The sequence below is a fragment of the Eptatretus burgeri genome, chromosome 4 (assembly GCF_056783735.1).
Source record: "Eptatretus burgeri isolate ZD-2024b chromosome 4, Ebu_testis_v1, whole genome shotgun sequence".
Classification (NCBI taxonomy): Eukaryota; Metazoa; Chordata; class Myxini; order Myxiniformes; family Myxinidae; genus Eptatretus; species Eptatretus burgeri.
The window spans coordinates 126,115,541-126,134,120 of NC_140964.1; the positions used below are offsets into that span (position 1 = coordinate 126,115,541).

Here is an 18,580-nt window from a genome sequence, read left to right on the forward strand (position 1 = left end):
TATGTGATATATTTTTGTATTATTAATTTGAATCATAGAACTAATCATTCATGATTACCATGGTGCCCACACCATGCACACACTTCATGTATTCACAACTGTTAACAACAGTTTAAAAAAAAATAGAAAATATATTTTTTAAAAATATACCACCTTGATATTTGACACTTTTGTAAACTTTAATATGCTCTTTCCAATGGTGAACAATTTGAAGTGGTATACCTTGTCATATATTTGCAATCCTCACCTGAATTTCGGGGAAAAATGAAAATATTCAATTTTTGAGGGATCATGACTGTATTATATATGACTGATTAAGAAAAGTAAACATGTATTTGAATACTACTACCATATAGTTATTACATGAAAAAATTTCAAGCTTCTGGGATGGGTCAATAAAAATATATGGGGTCTCAAAGTTGGGTCGTCATACAAAACCAACATTTTTTTCTGGATTTCAACTGATCAGGTCATAATATTTAGAAGAGGTATACTCAGTTATATGTTTGTTTCTTACAGAGCAGTTATAGAAGAATAATCTCTGAAAAATTCAAGGCTCTAGCATTAATATTTAAAAAGTTGTGGGAGTTTAAAAGTAGCCGTTCATTTTGTGATGCTCGCAACGACCATAAAAATAGGGCCACAACGACATTTTCAACCTTCAATATCTCGGAGTTGACCGCATCTATGGACCTAAAATTTTACGCAGCTTCATTTTGATATGTGGGAACTATCTTATGAAAGTTTAAAGTAAATCTGAGGAGGTCAACTGGGAACATTTTCTTAAATTTGGTGATTTCAGATGGAATGACTCTCCTGGTAAATATAGAGGTCCAGCTCATTCCCGTTGTAATCTTAATTACAAGCCTCCAAGTTTTATTCCTGTCTTTCTTCACAACAATGCTTATTATGACACACATCTATTTATAAATGAACTTTCAAAGACATCTGGAGATATTTCTGCCATTCCGAACACAAATCAAAAATACATCTCATTCACAAAAACAATTCATACATCCCCCATAACCCATATCAGATTTCTTGACACATACAAGTTTATGTCAAGTCCATTATCTAACTTAGTATCAAATATTAAAAACTCACCGAATCTTTAATCACATTTCTCAAATCAAGAAGAGATTGATCTCATATCACAAAAGGGAATATATCCATATGCCTTCATGGATTCATTTGAGAAGTTTAAAGAAACACAACTTCCTTCAAGGGAAAGTTTCTATGGAAAGTTAAATAAAACTCATATTTCCGATAGAGATTACACACAAGCAAAAAAAGGTTTGGGAGAAGTTCGATATAAAGAATCTTGGAGAATATCATGATTTGTATCTTAAAACTGATGTATTGTTATTGGTTGATGCGTTTGAAATTTTTAGAACAGTCTGTCATAATAAAAATTCTTATGGTTTAGACCCCGTTCACTATTCCACAGCCCCGGGCTTGTCTTGGAGTTCTATGTTAAAAATGACAAAACAAAATTTGGAATTAATCAGTGATATAGATATGCTTTTAATGATAGAGAAGGCTAAAAGAGAAGGAATATCTCAAGTATGTTCCAAGAGATATGCTAAAGCAAATAACAAATATCTTCCTGATTATAATAAGAATGAGGACAACTCTTACCTGATGTATTATGATGCTAACAATTTGTATGGGTGGGCTGTGTCTCGATGTTTACCCTATGGAAAACTTAAATGGGTTAAAGAAAAACATTATGAAAAAGTTTTACTTGACATTGTTATCTGCTCTCAAAAATAATTGGATGAAGCTGAAGTTGGATATTATTTTGAGGTTGATTTAAAATATCCAGAAGAACTTCATAACAAACATAAAGACCTACCTTATGCCCCTGATAAAGAAAGTCCAAGAAAAGAATGGTTAAGTGATTACCAACAGTCATTTAATATAAAAGGTAAATCTACAGAAAAACTAACGACATTAAATGATAAAGAAAGTTATGTTTTACATCAAAGGAACTTGAGACAATATTTATCTGCTCGGTTGAGAGAGAAAAATTCATCGAACTTTGAAATTTAAAGAAAGTCATTGGTTGAAGAAATATATTGATTTTAATACAAAAAGGAGAACAGAAGCAAAAACAGATTTTGAGAAGGACTTTTCTAAATTAATGAATAATGCTGTATTTGGAAAGACTATGGAAAATGTTAGGAATCGACAAAACAAGACTTTCTACATCTTGGAAACAGGCTTCAAAGTTAATTCATCGACCAAGTTTTGAATGAGCGGGGGTGTTTTCAGAGAACTTTTGTGCTATTCATTTGAAAAAAGAGAGTATTGAAATGGATAAACCTATTTATATAGGAACATCAATTCTTGACTTGTCAAAGTCGTTCATGTCTGACTATTACTATAATAATTTAAAATTAAAGTATAAGGATAATGTGTCATTGTTATATATGGATACAGATAGTTTTATATTAGAAATTAAGACAAGTGATGTATATGAGGATATGATTGATAATATTGATATATATATGATACAAGTAATTATAAGTCTGAACGTATGTTGTTTTCATGAAAGAATAAAAAGGTTATTGGTAAGTTTTAGGATGAGTTGGATGGAAAGGTCATGAGTGAATTTGTTGGTTTAAGATCAAAGTCTTATGCTTTTACGTATATTGATAATAATAACATTGAAAGGTGTGATAAGAAGCTAAAGGGAATAAAGAAAATATAATCAAGGAAACAATAAACTTTAAACATTATTACAACTGTTTAACCTTAAAGAAGGAAGAGTACAGAAAATGAATACAATAAGAAGTTATAAACATCAATAATTATATACAGAAGAGATAAATAAGAAAGCATTTGGAGCTTTTGATGATAAAATATATATTTTAGAGAATGGAATCAAGAGTATCCCTTATGGTTATAAGTCTAAGTGTTAAGGGGCGTCTTTTACTGATTTATAAATGATAGAACCAAGCAATAACCAAACCAAAGAGTGGAGATGTAATCAGCCTTGGTATTTAAATGGGAAACATAATGAATGTGAGAAATATCTAATAAGTCATTGAAAAAATAACCAGGGTAAAAGTAAATAAAACAAATAAGCAGATAAATTTAATTACAAATAAGTTGGAGGATGTCAAGAAAAAAATTAATATCCTTGAATGGACTGAAAACTTTGGTTATCAATTGAACAATGGAAAAACAATTTACTACAATCTCAAAATGAGATGTGGATCAGGAGGTGGTCAAAAAAGTACATTGAGAGAAGTTTATCATTTTATTTCTGCCCAACAAAGACACATAAACCAAGAACCAAGTTCTAAAATAATATTTGTGAATATACTCGATGGTGATGAATGTAATCGGAAAATTAATTTATTACCTCGAATAGAACATGAACAAATATTCATTGGATCACTCTTTGAGTGGAATGAAAATATAAAAGGAAATCAGTAAGTCTCAATTTAACATTTCAATTTCATTTCAATGCTCAATGTGCTCAATGGGACAGAGATCAGCCTCCTCTTTTGACCTGATGGGCCGAGAGGCAGAGGGGGCAGGGGTGGGGAGGGCAGGGGGGAGGGGGAGAAAATCATTCTCCTGTTTTGACCTGATGGACCTCGAGTCAGAAAGGTTCCCCTATACATTTGTATGGGAGGGGGAGGAATGAGACTCCTGTTTTGGGGTTTATTCAGAGTTTTCCCCCTTTTCTCCATTCATTTGCATGGACGCCTCAGAAGCCCCATTTATCTTCTACTTCCATCATCGAGTGGTCAATGCTTGACATGGACTCGATGAAGGGACCGTCCAAGCGTCATCAGTTAATGTTTTCAAGAGGAATGTGGACAGAGTGTGGTTGAACATTGATAGGACCACATTGGGCTGTGCCCTCCTGTCTTATAATATGACCTGACCTGACCTGATGGTTGTCCTGTGGGGTGGGGGGGGGGGGATATGCACACGTAAGTTTTAGGCGGTAAAAAAAAACAAAGCATTGCCTCGAGGATCCAGGGTGAGCAGGGTGACAGTCACCCCCATTTTCTCCATGTAAATGTGTATGGAATAGTGCCGCTCCAAGTGAGATGGGGCATTGCAAGTCATTCTTGCGGTGAAGAAAAGAAATACTAACCCCATTTCTGGGGGAATTAACCCGTCCCGAAGATCTGAGGTGTGTTCAGTGACCGAGTTTCTTGTGGAGCGCTCACCAAGTGGCTGAAGCAATCAAGCAAGCATGACATTTAAAACCGTTAATAAGGAGCAGCTGGCTTGGCAAACGCAAGATAGCTGCTTGATAACTGAACACAACCCTCGATGGTCACTAGTGACCAGAAGTGCGTGTACACTCCCTAAGTTGTTCGCTTGTGACCAGAAGTACGTGTACACACCACAGATTGCTTCCGAGTGGCCTGAATTACTGTACACACCGCATGTTGCTCACTCGGGACCAGAAGTACGTGCACACACCACAGGTTGTTTGCGAGTGGCCGAAGTACGTGTACACGCTCCAGGTTGTTCACTAGTGACTGGAAGCACGTGTACCCACCACAGATTGCTTGCTATGGCTGGAATTACTGTACACACCTCAGGTTGCTTGCAAGCGACCAGAAGTACGTGCACATACCCCAGGCTGCTCACTCGTGACAGGAAGTACGTGCACACTCCATGTTGTTCACCAGTGACATGAAGTACGTGTACAAAACCCACGTTGTTCACTAGTGGCATGAAGAACATGTACACACCCCATGTTGTTCACTCGTGACATGAAGTACGTGTACACACCCCATGTTGTTCACTGGTGACATGAAGTACGTGTACATACCCCATGTTGTTCACTAGTGACATGAAGTATGTGTACACACCCCATGTTGTTCACTAGTGACAGGAAGTACGTGTGCATACCCCATGTTGTTCACTCGTGACAGGAAGTACGTGTACATACCCCATGTTGTTCAGTCGTGACATGAAGTACGTGTACATACCCCATGTTGTTCACCAGTGACCGGAAGCACGTGTACACACCCCTGGTTGCACATTAATGACCGAAGTACGTGTACACACCCCAGATTGTTCAGTCATGACCGGAAGTACGTGTACACACTGCAGGTTGTTCAGTAGTGACCGGAAGTACATGTACACACCCCAGTTTGTTCAGTAGTGACCGGAAGTACGTGTACACACTGCAGGTTGTTCAGTAGTGACTGGAAGTACGTGTACACACCGCAGGTTGCGCGCCAATGAACGGAAGTACGTGTACACACCGCAAGTTGTTCAGTAGTGACCGGAAGTACGTGTACACACCGCAGGTTGTTCAGTCGTGACCGGAAGTACGTGTACACACCACAGGTTGTTCAGTCATGACCGGAAGTACGTGTACACACCGCAGGTTGTTCAGTAGTGACTGGAAGTACGTGTACACACCACAGGTTGTTCAGTAGTGACTGGAAGTACGTGTACACACCGCAGGTTGCGCGGAAGTGACCGGAAGTACGTGTACACACCACAGGTTGTTAAGTCGTGACCGGAAGTACGTGTACACACCGCAGGTTGCGCGCCAGTGGCCGGAAGTACGTGTACACATTGCAGGTTGTTCAGTAGTGACCGGAAGTACGTGTACACACCGCAGGTTGCGCGCCAATGAACGGAAGTACGTGTACACACCGCAAGTTGTTCAGTAGTGACCGGAAGTACGTGTACACACCGCAGGTTGTTCAGTCGTGACCGGAAGTACGTGTACACACCACAGGTTGTTCAGTCATGACCGGAAGTACGTGTACACACCGCAGGTTGTTCAGTAGTGACTGGAAGTACGTGTACACACCACAGGTTGTTCAGTAGTGACTGGAAGTACGTGTACACACCGCAGGTTGCGCGGAAGTGACCGGAAGTACGTGTACACACCACAGGTTGTTAAGTCGTGACCGGAAGTACGTGTACACACCGCAGGTTGCGCGCCAGTGGCCGGAAGTACGTGTACACATTGCAGGTTGTTCAGTAGTGACCGGAAGTACGTGTACACACCGCAGGTTGCGCGCCAATGAACGGAAGTACGTGTACACACCGCAAGTTGTTCAGTAGTGACCGGAAGTACGTGTACACACCGCAGGTTGTTCAGTCGTGACCGGAAGTACGTGTACACACCACAGGTTGTTCAGTCATGACCGGAAGTACGTGTACACACCGCAGGTTGTTCAGTAGTGACTGGAAGTACGTGTACACACCACAGGTTGTTCAGTAGTGACTGGAAGTACGTGTACACACCGCAGGTTGCGCGGAAGTGACCGGAAGTACGTGTACACACCACAGGTTGTTAAGTCGTGACCGGAAGTACGTGTACACACCGCAGGTTGCGCGCCAGTGGCCGGAAGTACGTGTACACATTGCAGGTTGTTCAGTAGTGACCGGAAGTACGTGTACACACCGCAGGTTGCGCGCCAATGAACGGAAGTACGTGTACACACCGCAAGTTGTTCAGTAGTGACCGGAAGTACGTGTACACACCGCAGGTTGTTCAGTCGTGACCGGAAGTACGTGTACACACCACAGGTTGTTCAGTCATGACCGGAAGTACGTGTACACACCGCAGGTTGTTCAGTAGTGACTGGAAGTACGTGTACACACCACAGGTTGTTCAGTAGTGACTGGAAGTACGTGTACACACCGCAGGTTGCGCGGAAGTGACCGGAAGTACGTGTACACACCACAGGTTGTTAAGTCGTGACCGGAAGTACGTGTACACACCGCAGGTTGCGCGCCAGTGGCCGGAAGTACGTGTACACATTGCAGGTTGTTCAGTAGTGACCGGAAGTACGTGTACACACCGCAGGTTGCGCGCCAATGAACGGAAGTACGTGTACACACCGCAAGTTGTTCAGTAGTGACCGGAAGTACGTGTACACACCGCAGGTTGTTCAGTCGTGACCGGAAGTACGTGTACACACCACAGGTTGTTCAGTCATGACCGGAAGTACGTGTACACACCGCAGGTTGTTCAGTAGTGACTGGAAGTACGTGTACACACCACAGGTTGTTCAGTAGTGACTGGAAGTACGTGTACACACCGCAGGTTGCGCGGAAGTGACCGGAAGTACGTGTACACACCACAGGTTGTTAAGTCGTGACCGGAAGTACGTGTACACACCGCAGGTTGCGCGCCAGTGGCCGGAAGTACGTGTACACATTGCAGGTTGTTCAGTAGTGACCGGAAGTACGTGTACACACCGCAGGTTGTTCAGTCATGACCGGAAGTACGTGTACACACCCCATGTTGCGTGGCAGTGACCGGAAGTACGTGTACACACCTCAGGTTGTTCAGTCGTGACTGGAAGTACGTGTGCACACCCCCGTGTTGTTCAGTAGTGACCGGAAGTACGTGTACACACCGCAGGTTGTTCAGTCGTGACCGGAAGTAAGTGTACACAACGCAGGTTGTTCAGTAGTGACCGGAAGTACGTGTACACACCGCAGGTTGTTCAGTAGTGACTGGAAGTACGTGTGCACACCGCAGGTTGAGCGCCAGTGAACGGAAGTATGTGTACACACTGCAGGTTGTTCAGTAGTGACTGGAAGTACGTGTACACACTGCAGGTTGCGTGCCAGTGAACGGAAGTATGTGTACACACTGCAGGTTGTTCAGTAGTGACCGGAAGTACGTGTGCACACCCCATGTTGTTCAGTTGTGACCGGAAGTGCGTGTACACACCCCATGTTGTTCAGCAGTGACCGGAAGTGCGTGTACACACCGCAGGTTGTTCAGTAGTGACTGGAAGTACGTGTACACACCGCAGGTTATTCAGTCGTGACCGGAAGTACGTGTACACACCCCAGGTTGTTTAGTAGTGACAGGAAGTACGTGTACACCGCGCAGGTTGCGCGCCAGTGACCGGAAGTACGTGTACACACCGCAGGTTGTTTAGTAGTGACCGGAAGTACGTGTACACCGCGCAGGTTGCGCGCCAGTGACCGGAAGTACGTGTACACACCCCAGGTTGTTTAGTAGTGACCGGAAGTACGTGTACACCGCGCAGGTTGCGCGCCAGTGACCGGAAGTACGTGTACACATCGCAGGTTGTTCAGTAGTGACCGGAAGTACGTGTACACCGCGCAGGTTGCGCGCCAGTGACCGGAAGTACGTGTACACACCGCAGGTTGTTAAGTAGTGACCGGAAGTACGTGTACACACCGCAGGTTGTTAAGTCGTGACCGGAAGTACGTGTACACACCGCAGGTTGCGCGCCAGTGGCGGAAGTACGTGTACACACCGCAGGTTGTTCAGTAGTGACCAGAAGTTCGTGTACACACCCCAGGTTGTTCAGTAGTGACCCGAAGTACGTGTACACACCGCAGGTTGTTCGGTAGTGACCGGAAGTACGTGTACACACCGCAGGTTGTTCAGTAGTGACCGGAAGTACGTGTACACACCGCAGTTTGCGCGCCAGTGGCGGAAGTATGTGTACACACCGCAGGTTGTTCATTAGTGACCAGAAGTTCGTGTACACACCCCAGGTTGTTCTGTAGTGACCGGAAGTACGTGTACACACCGCAGGTTGTTCAGTAGTGACCGGAAGTACGTGTACACACCGCAGTTTGCGCGCCAGTGACCGGAAGTGCGTGTTTACGAAGACAATGAAGTATAAAAATCGTGTCATGTGACCGATTTTGTGGGGAAAGTACAACATTTTGTGAAGAGAATATTGAAATTGTTTTTTTTGAGACCTTGAATGAACCATTAAAGGAGGTTTCACGAAGTTTAGTGTTAATTTTAGTAAACTGGCCAACATTATTGGCAATGACACAACCGACTAGTCGAGAGATGGCTGGCTTTAATGAATGAAAATTCGGTCGAATGGAGTAATATTTGGCATGCCTGCCGCCAGGGGGACACAGGCTTGTGATCCGTGTACAGTCGAACGAGGAACAGACAAGGAGAGGGAGAAACGCGAAGAGGAAAGGGGGGAGGGGGGAGGCGGACGAGGACGGGAACGAGGAGGGAAGGCGACAGGCCCAGGTCTGCAATGCGGGCTCATCCGGTCGTTATTCGGCGGACATTGGGTCTTTGTTGTTGTGTAACGACGGCGCAAGACTAAGGAAAGGGTGTGTGTGTGTGCTGCGAGGGTGAATGGGCGCTTCGAGTCGATCACCCTGTGAGGAAACGAGGAGCGAGACGCGGGTTTGGCTTGCTCGGATGTTTGCATTGCCGTGCATTCGCTGTGCGTTCGGGAAGAGGGACCCGTGAAGGAAAGCGGGGCCCTTTCGACTTTTTATTGTGTTTGTGCCGGGTCATAATGGTTCTGATGTGGTTGCCATGAGATTGGGAATGAGCAGTGAGCGAGCGACGGGTGCTGTGTTTGAAACGTGAAAAAATGGCGCGTCTCCCCTCTTCTCTCCTCCCCCTCCCCTTCCCGCTCTATTTTCTTCCCTCGTTCCCACCTCGGCGTCATCCCGATGATCATCTTCCCCTCACGTCCCCACCAACCGTCGCTTTCCTTCCTCATCTCGCTCTTCACCACTTTCCTCTCCCTCCCCCTCCTCACACTTTTGCTGTCACATATTTGCCCAACCCTCCCCTCTGACACATCACCCAAACCCCTCCCCTTTGCTGGATCACTCACCCCTCCCCTTTGCTGAATCACCCAAACCCCTCCCCTCTGACATCACCCAAACCCCTCCCCTCTGACATCACCCAAACCCCTCCCCTTTGCTGGATCACCCAACCCCTCCCCTTTGCTGAATCACTCAAACCCCTCCCCTTTGCTGGATCACCCAAACCCCTCCCCTCTGTCACATCACCCAAGCCCCTCCCCTTTGCTGGATCACCCAAACCCCTCCCCTTTGCTGGATCACTCAAACCCCCGCCCTCTTGTATACCCACCCAAACCCCTCTCCTCCTCACACCTTTGCTGTCACTAATTTTCCCAAACCCCTCCCCTCTGACAAATCACCCAACCCCTCCCCTTTGCTGGATCAACCAACCCTCCCCTTTGCTGGATCACCCAAACCCCCTCGCCTTTGCTGGATCAGCCAAACCCCTCCCCTTTGCTGGATCACCCAACCCCTCCCCTTTGCTGGATCACCCAACCCCTCCCCTTTGCTGGATCACCCAACCCCTCCCCTTTGCTGGATCACCCAACCCCTCCCCTTTGCTGGATCACCCAACCCCTCCCCTTTGCTGGATCACCCAACCCCTCCCCTTTGCTGGATCACCCAACCCCTCCCCTTTGCTGGATCACCCAACCCCTCCCCTTTGCTGGATCACCCAAACCCCTCCCCTCTGACACATCACCCAAGCCCCTCCCCTATGCTGGATCACCCAAACCCCTCACTTTGCTGGATCACTCAAACCCCTGCCCTCTTGTATACCCACCCAAACCCCTCCCCTCCTCACACCTTTGCTGTCACTAATTTTCCCAAACCCCTCCCCTCTGCAATATCACTCAAACCCCATCCGCTCTGATCTATTACCCAACCCCTCCACTCTTATGCCTGGTGTTGGCTTAGTGGTTAGGGTGGTGTGCTTAGGATCCGAGGGTCCTGAGTTAAAATCCTGCTCAGCTGTTGAATTCATACCAGGTGGGGTTAACTCAGCCTGTCATCCTTCCGAGGTCGGCAAAATGAGTACCAGCTTGCTGGTATACTGTGTCAGAGTGGCGACCCGTCCAGGATTTTGCCCAATAGCCAAGGAGACTGCTTAGGCAGCACCAACGCTCTGCACAGAGTATGGTCCCAATCTCCTCTCTCTCCTCCTTCCCTCTGCTATATCACCTCAACCCCTCCCAACCCCAACCCCAAACCCTTCCACTCTGCTATATTACCCCAACCCCAAACCCTCCCCTCTGATTTTTCACCCAAACCCCCTCCCCTCTGCTGCATCACCCAAACCCCTCCCCTCTGCTATATTACCCCAACCCCAAACTCCTCCACTCTGCTATATTACCCCAACCCCAAACCCTCCCCTCTGCTATATTACCCCAACCCCAAACCCTCCCCTCTGCTATATTACCCCAACCCCAAACTCCTCCACTCTGCTATATTACCCCAACCCCAAACCCTCCCCTCTGCTATATTACCCCAACCCCAAACCCTCCCCTCTGCTATATTACCCCAACCCCAAACCCTCCCCTCTGCTATATTACCCCAACCCCAAACTCCTCCACTCTGCTACATTACCCCAACCCTAAACCCTCCCCTCTGCTATATTACCCCAACCCCAAACCCCTCCCCTCTGCTATATCACCCAAATCCCTCCACTCTGCTATATTACCCCAACCCCAAACCCCTCCACTCTGCTATATTACCCCAACCCCAAACCCTCCCCTCTGCTATATTACCCCAACCCCAAACCCTCCCTCTGCTATATTACCCCAACCCCAAACCCTCCCCTCTGCTATATTACCCCAACCCCAAACCCCTCCATTCTGCTATATTACCCCAACCCCAAACCCTCCTCTGCTATATTACCCCAACCCCAAACCCTCCTCTGCTATATTACCCCAACCCCAAACCCCTCCCCTCTGCGATATTACCCCAACCCAAACCCCTCCACTCTGCTATATTACCCCAACCCCAAACCCTCCCTCTGCTATATTATCCCAACCCCAAACCCTCCCCTCTGCTATATTACCCCAACCCCAAACCCTCCTCTGCGATATTACCCCAAACCCCTCCACTCTGCTATATTACCCCAACCCCAAACCCTCCCCTCTGCTATATTACCCCAACCCCAAACTCCTCCACTCTGCTACATTACCCCAACCCTAAACCGTCCCCTCTGCTATATTACCCCAACCCCAAACCCCTCCCCTCTGCTATATCACCCAAATCCCTCCACTCTGCTATATTACCCCAACCCCAAACCCCTCCACTCTGCTATATTACCCCAACCCCAAACCCTCCCCTCTGCTATATTACCCCAACCCCAAACCCTCCCCTCTGCTATATTACCCCAACCCCAAACCCTCCCTCTGCTATATTACCCCAACCCCAAACCCCTCCATTCTGCTATATTACCCCAACCCCAAACCCTCCACTCTGCTATATTACCCCAACCCCAAACCCTCCCCTCTGCTATATTACCCCAACCCCAAACCCCTCCCCTCTGCGATATTACCCCAACCCCAAACCCCTCCACTCTGCTATATTACCCCAACCCCAAACCCTCCCCTCTGCTATATTATCCCAACCCCAAACCCTCCCTCTGCTATATTACCCCAACCCCAAACCCTCCCCTCTGCGATATTACCCCAAACCCCTCCACTCTGCTATATGACCCCAACCCCAAACCCTCCCCTCTGCTATATTACCCCAACCCCAAACCCCTCCACTCTGCTATATTACCCCAACCCCAAACCCTCCCCTCTGATTTTCACCCAAACCCCTCCCCTCTGCTACATCACCCAAACCCCTCCCCATTCTGAAAATACACTTGTGTATTTCCAAAATTATTTTTCTGACCTTCCTGTGGTTCATCTTTCTGCCTCTTGACCTGTTTCATTTTCTTCTCTCAGTTCACGTCTTCGGTGTCATGATACTTTGATCGTTATCGCCCTTTCCTGTTTTAATTAAATCTGTCGGCAGACTTTAAAGGTGTGTTATTTTTCTTCCGCTTACTTTTTACATACTTGCATGTTTCTTCACTTTATGCTTGCTGTCTCTCCCTTTTTCCTTTGTCCAAAGCCACTGTTGGCTTATTACACAGTTCGCACACTCCTTGAAAGTCCTTGAATTTCCTGGAAAATGAGATTCCATTTTCCAGAACTTGAAAGTCCTGGAAAAAAGAAAAAACTCCTTGAAACTCTTGGAAACTTCTGGAAAATAAACCTTTTTGTGTGCACTGTCCCTTACATATTTCTATCCTCTTTTTCTTTTTCTTTTTTTCTTTTTTTGGAAGAAAATAAGCCGACATTGGTCATTTTGCCGCCAAAGGATTGATTGACCTGGATTAGGGTTATGTTCATTGATTCTGTATGCGGTTGTAAAGTGTAGTAAAATATCAACCAATGAAAAGCATTGGAAATATATGCTCTAACAATTCATCGCCTGTTGATCGATGACGCCACCATAATCTCCCTGTCAGTAGCATATTGACTTCAATATTGAGTAACTGCATGAACGTCTCTGCACGGAGAAACTTTTCGGCTGCAGAATGGAGAAGCAAAATGTCCAAAGTTTGTTATTTCAACACCGCGTGGCTCAGCCATCCCGACTATCGGGATTGGCTAGAAAGGGTGTCCATCCACAAAGCAAGATGTCATGTGTGCAAGAAAGTTGTAGATATTTCGAACATGGGCGAAAGCGCGCCAAAAGTTTGATTCCCGTTCGCAAATTACAGAATTTTTTTGGATCGGCGAGCACATCAGCACCAGCAGGTATCGTCATGGACATTTGTTTATGAAATAAACTATTAAGCGTAAAACGCATCTGCCGAAATTAGATTTCAATGAACACGTCACAAAAAATTCCAGTTTATAAATTTGACTTTTTGTAACCAAGGGAGATAGACCAAGCACAGCTAAAATAACAGTATAACGGGTTGTCTCTCCTTGAATGATTAATTATTATGTATTATGAGTCAAATAATATCCTCATTTCATGAACACACAAACCGTTCAATTCATTTTAATGGTACAAAACCAATAAATAAAATAAACATTGAATGATAGGAAATGATGATTATAATAAAATATTATAGAATATAATTATATAAAATACTTAATTGAAAATTGTAAAATGGTAAATTATTAATAAGGTGATGATAATCAAATTTTTTAACATAGAAATTGTTCTAAAGTTTATGGCTTTGGAATCAAACCGACTGAGAAAATATAAATTAAATTTTAAAAATAAAAAAATTAAAGAACAATTTTAAAGTTGTGCTTTGAATTTAGAGAATAATTTTTTTTATATTACTGATGGCTGTTGATGTATTTAATAAATTGTGACATGAACTATCTTTCAGTGGATCCGCAGATAGAAGTTGATGTAAGACTGGCACCAGCAAGCACAGCATCTACTGCTACACCGAGATCAACAACAATATAGGACTTTGTCACAAAGGATGAGGTGCTAAAGGCAGAGATTCTTTGGGCTTTACATGTTATAGAGTCCCAACAATCAGACAGGTCCTGCCAAGGTATTGGAACACTCTTTCACAGGATGTTCCCAGATAGTGGCATTGCATCACAATTTCAATGTGCAGAAAAGAAGGCTTCCTACTTAAACTTATTTGGTCTTGCACCGCACTTCAAAGCGCTTCTGAAACAAAAGGTTAACATCAGTTATGTGCTACTCTTTGATGAGTCCTTGAATAAAAAAATCATAAGAAGCAGATGGATTTTTACATCCGTATTTGGGATAATGATGAAGTAAAATCACGATACTTGGACTCAAAGTTTGTCGGCCATTGTACTGCTGATGACATGCTGGAGGAATTTAACACCGTGTTGGAGGGTTTAAATCCACGCAACCTGATACAGATCAGCATGGACGGGCCCAGCGTGAATTGGAAGTTCCATCGCAGCATGCAATCACAAATGGAGACAAATTACGGGAAATCCTTGTTGGATGTAGGCTCATGTGGACTGCACATCCTCCCTCCATGGTGCGTTTCAGACTGGCGTGGAGAAGTCGGAGATAGGAATTTATTCATTTTAAGGGCCCTGTACACCCTGTTTCGTAACTCACCTGCGCGTAGAGAGGACTATCTTCGTGTCACAGATGGCACCAAGCTAAAATTCTGCAAAACAAGATGGTTAGACAACTCACCCTGCGTACAAAGAGCGATAGAAATATGGGACAGTGTTTGCAAGTATGTTGGAGAAGTGAGAAAATAATCAGTTCCTAACCCTGACAACCAGTCCTTTTCCACTGTGAAAACAAAATTGTTCAAACTTCCTTCATGCTGGCAAGATTGAAATTCTTCTTTGCCGTATCCCAGGAAATTTTGCCATTCCTGACAACCTATCAAGATGATCGGCCCTTGTTACCTTTTATTTCACTTGATTTGCATGAATTGATACTAAGCTTACTTCAGAGATTTGTAAAGCACTCAGTCACAGAACCTCTCACACCCGTAAAGCTGGCGTCATTTGATGTAAGAAAAGATGACAACCATGCCGATCTGTCCAAGAATGACATTGGACTGGCTGCCGACAAAGCTCTGAAAGAAGCTGTTCGCTCCAAGAAAGCATCCGATAGAGCAGTTTTCGAGTTTCGCAATGAATGCAGACGGCTAATTGTGGAATTAGTGTCAAAGCTGATTGAAAAGGCACCAATCAATTCTGCCCTTGCCAGACACTTAGCATGTCTGGACCCAAGACATTTCAACGAAAAGGAAGTAGCTATCCGCTACATGCACATCATCAATGGTAATTGATGCAATTGATGCTGATGATGCATTAATGGAACACAATCACAACAATCGTAAATTCTTGAACACACTCAATCGCAATCACAATCGATCGTAACACCTTCAATCAGTAAATTATGTTTCCTTGAAAATGACAATTTTCCTGGAAAACTCTTGGAATTTCATTCAATCAGGACTGTATGAACCCTGTATTAAATGTACGGCTGTGAAAACGAGTGTGCAAATGGTTACTGAAACAGAAAAAGATCCACCGAATGCAGATCCTTTCATTTAGATTTTGAGGTCTTTTGCTGCAGTAAACAAACACTTCTTCTTTTTCTTCCCCGTCTTCTTCGTATTTCTCTAACGGTCACAAATATTCCCATGGTCTCATGGGGTTGGCTGGGGGAAGTTTATGACCCAAGTCTTTCACGAACCGGCTGGCCAGGCTTGATGTTCGATTAAGAAGTCAGAGAAAGAATTACTTGGTGAAAAATTTTTTTTGCCAAGTATGTTGGTCTGTAGCGTTTGTCTGTCTGTCTGTTTGTCACACGTTTTTTGACCACTGTTTTCAAGCAATTGTTCTGAAATTATTTGTGTGTGCAGTTGACCAGACAAGGACGGCAATGCTTCATTTTAGTGAAGATCTGAATCCGGATCCGGATTTAAGAATTTTTAAAGTGATTCTTCACCATTGAGAGATCCGGCCAAAAACGATACATAGCACAATATCTCAAGAGGTTATGGACGGATTGACACGAAACTTGATGGACAGGTTGGGAGTGCCACGAGGAAGAATTGATTCAATTTTGGTGAAAATCTGAATCCAGACCTTTAAATGAGAATTGTTTAATTTTTAACTGATGGGGAGATGGGGCTAAAACTGAGACTAACTGAGAGATGGGGCTAAAATTGATATTGCATGATGTCTCAAAAAGTTGTGGACGGATTCAGATTAAACTTGGTGGACATGTGAGGTGTGTGACAACGACGAATTGATTCGATTTTTGTGAAGATCCGAATCCGGATCCAGATCCAAGAGTTTTTCAAGTGATTCTTCACCACCTGATAGATGTGGCCAAAAACAATATATAGCGTAGTATCTCAAAAAGTTGTGGACGAGTTATGACAAAACTAGGTGGATGAGTTGGTTAGGTGACAAGAACAAGCCGATTTGATTTTAGTTAAAGTCTAGATTCAGATCCGACCTATCGGTGGCGTACAAAATGGAAACTGTTCAGCCTGGCAGAGGTGTGTGCTCTACTGAGTGTCGTTCTGTTTCACCAAGTTGTCACTCTACGAGTAATTTTTCATTGTGATTTTGGTTTCATCTTCATTTTTAATTTTGTTGTTTCGTGGGATATTTCAAACTAAACTGTTATAACTGTGAGAATTTGTAATTGTGGATCTACCACTTATACTTTACATACCTTTGAGGTTTAAAAAACGCTGTTTGGCACGGTCAAGTGTCGGATCACTGGCAAGTGGTTGCCGACGAGGGGGGAGTATCGGTCAAATAGAATAAAAATGAAGGGCAGAAAGAAAAAATATTCCTCCTGTGTTTCTGCTGCTTTGCCATAGGCTGGTGCAATTGAATGTGCAGGCACTTTTGCTATGTTTAACTTTCTCCTGGAATGTAGAAGACAGTTTGAAAGCATTTTCTAAGAATAACAAGGGGTTCCGATGCAATGTAAAGATCGACGGCGCGTTTTGTGTAAGGCAAAGTTTTCACATCACATTGCTTATTCTTATTTTAATTACTCTTGGTATTGATGACTCTTTTATGGAACCAAAGGTTTGCGTTGGGCTTAAGATAATTCCATCAATTTGACAATTCAAAAAACATAACACCGATTTGCTGTTTGGAGACATTTTTGTGCTGTGATGTCACTGTATCTATAATCTATATTTATATCTATAAATATATGTACATATACTGTATATCATTTATATCCATATATAATGACTTCATATTATTGATGGGATTATTTAAAGTGATATATATATATATATATATATATATATATATATATATATATATATATATATATATATATATATATATATATATATATATATATATATATATACATATATGTATATATTTATATTTTTATATATACAGGGTGTCCCAAAAGTCACCTCGGGATTTAGAAATAAAATAACATTTGTTTTTTAATAATTTACAATTATTTTTATACCAAAAGAAAATTTACAAAATGGAGATAAATTTGCTTTATTTATGAAAAATGATGCAGCTTAGATGTCCTCCATTTTCAGCTTCGCAGAGAGGGGCTCTTTCGACAGCATTTTCCATAACAGCGGACAATAACTCTGGCTGCAGCCCTCGAATTTCTGTACAGATGTTGTCCTTGAGCTGCTGAATTGTATGGGGCTTATTGATGTACACACGCTCCTTTAAGTAACCCCAAAGAAAATAATCGGGAGACGTCAAAATCAGGAGAACGTGATGGCCAATAAATTTCTGAATTTCGTGAAATTATTCGGTGTCCATGCTCTTTGGGTGAGAATAATTGATCGATGAAATTTAAAATAAAATTCCACGATTTTGGTTCTTTGTTCAGTTGTAAATATTTTCCATGGGTAATTTCCAAATGTTAATCTGAATTCTGAAAAGAAAAGAAAAACAAATTATTTAAAAAACAGAAATGTTATTTTATTTCTAAATTCCGAGGTGACTTTTGGGACACCCTGTAGAAATGTATTTATTTATTTTTTATATTTTTTTGTATATATATTTTAATGTTTATATATATATATATATTTTTTTTTTGATTTATCATAACTTCACAAAGCATTGGTGGTGGCGAAGCAGTTTTTTGACAAGGGTTCTACTTGGTGGTTTGCCATTGGCTTTCCAGCATTGTTTGTCCATACTCTTATCATTTTAAATGCTGAGCATTCGGCAAGGGAAGAGCACATACCATTTTTTAAAAAGTCTTATGTATAACTCGGCCAGGGTTTGAACCATTGACCACCCAGATTCAGGGCCTAGAGGTATGCACACTCGCCTCTAAGCTATCTCGCTTGGGTTTGAATCCTGACCGAGCTATAAACTGTCATCCACATGTTTCACAAGCAGGGTGATTCATTGATGCGTGTGCCGTCCCTCGGATGGACGTTAAACTGGGAGTGCTGTCTGCCGGCATTAGTTGGTGGACTCTGAAGATCCTACGGTGTCCTTCGCGAAGAGTAAATGAGCTTATCACTGGCACCATAAACAAATTCTAA

General features: G+C 43.4%; 1 protein-coding gene across 5 annotated transcripts in view; it reads left to right on the top strand.

Moving 5' to 3' along the window:
* The first annotated feature begins 8,844 nt into the window (after positions 1–8,844).
* LOC147029051 (zinc finger protein 362-like) overlaps positions 8,845–18,580 on the top strand; it is a 70,330-nt gene continuing 60,594 nt past the window's right edge. For 3 of the 5 annotated variants that reach the window (XM_085879961.1, XM_085879964.1, XM_085879965.1), the window contains exon 1: positions 8,845–8,992. The gene's annotated coding sequence lies outside the window, so the exon portion shown is untranslated. The remainder of the gene's footprint in view (positions 8,993–18,580) is intronic. The other 2 variants (XM_085879967.1, XM_085879966.1) reach the window with 2 other exon arrangements.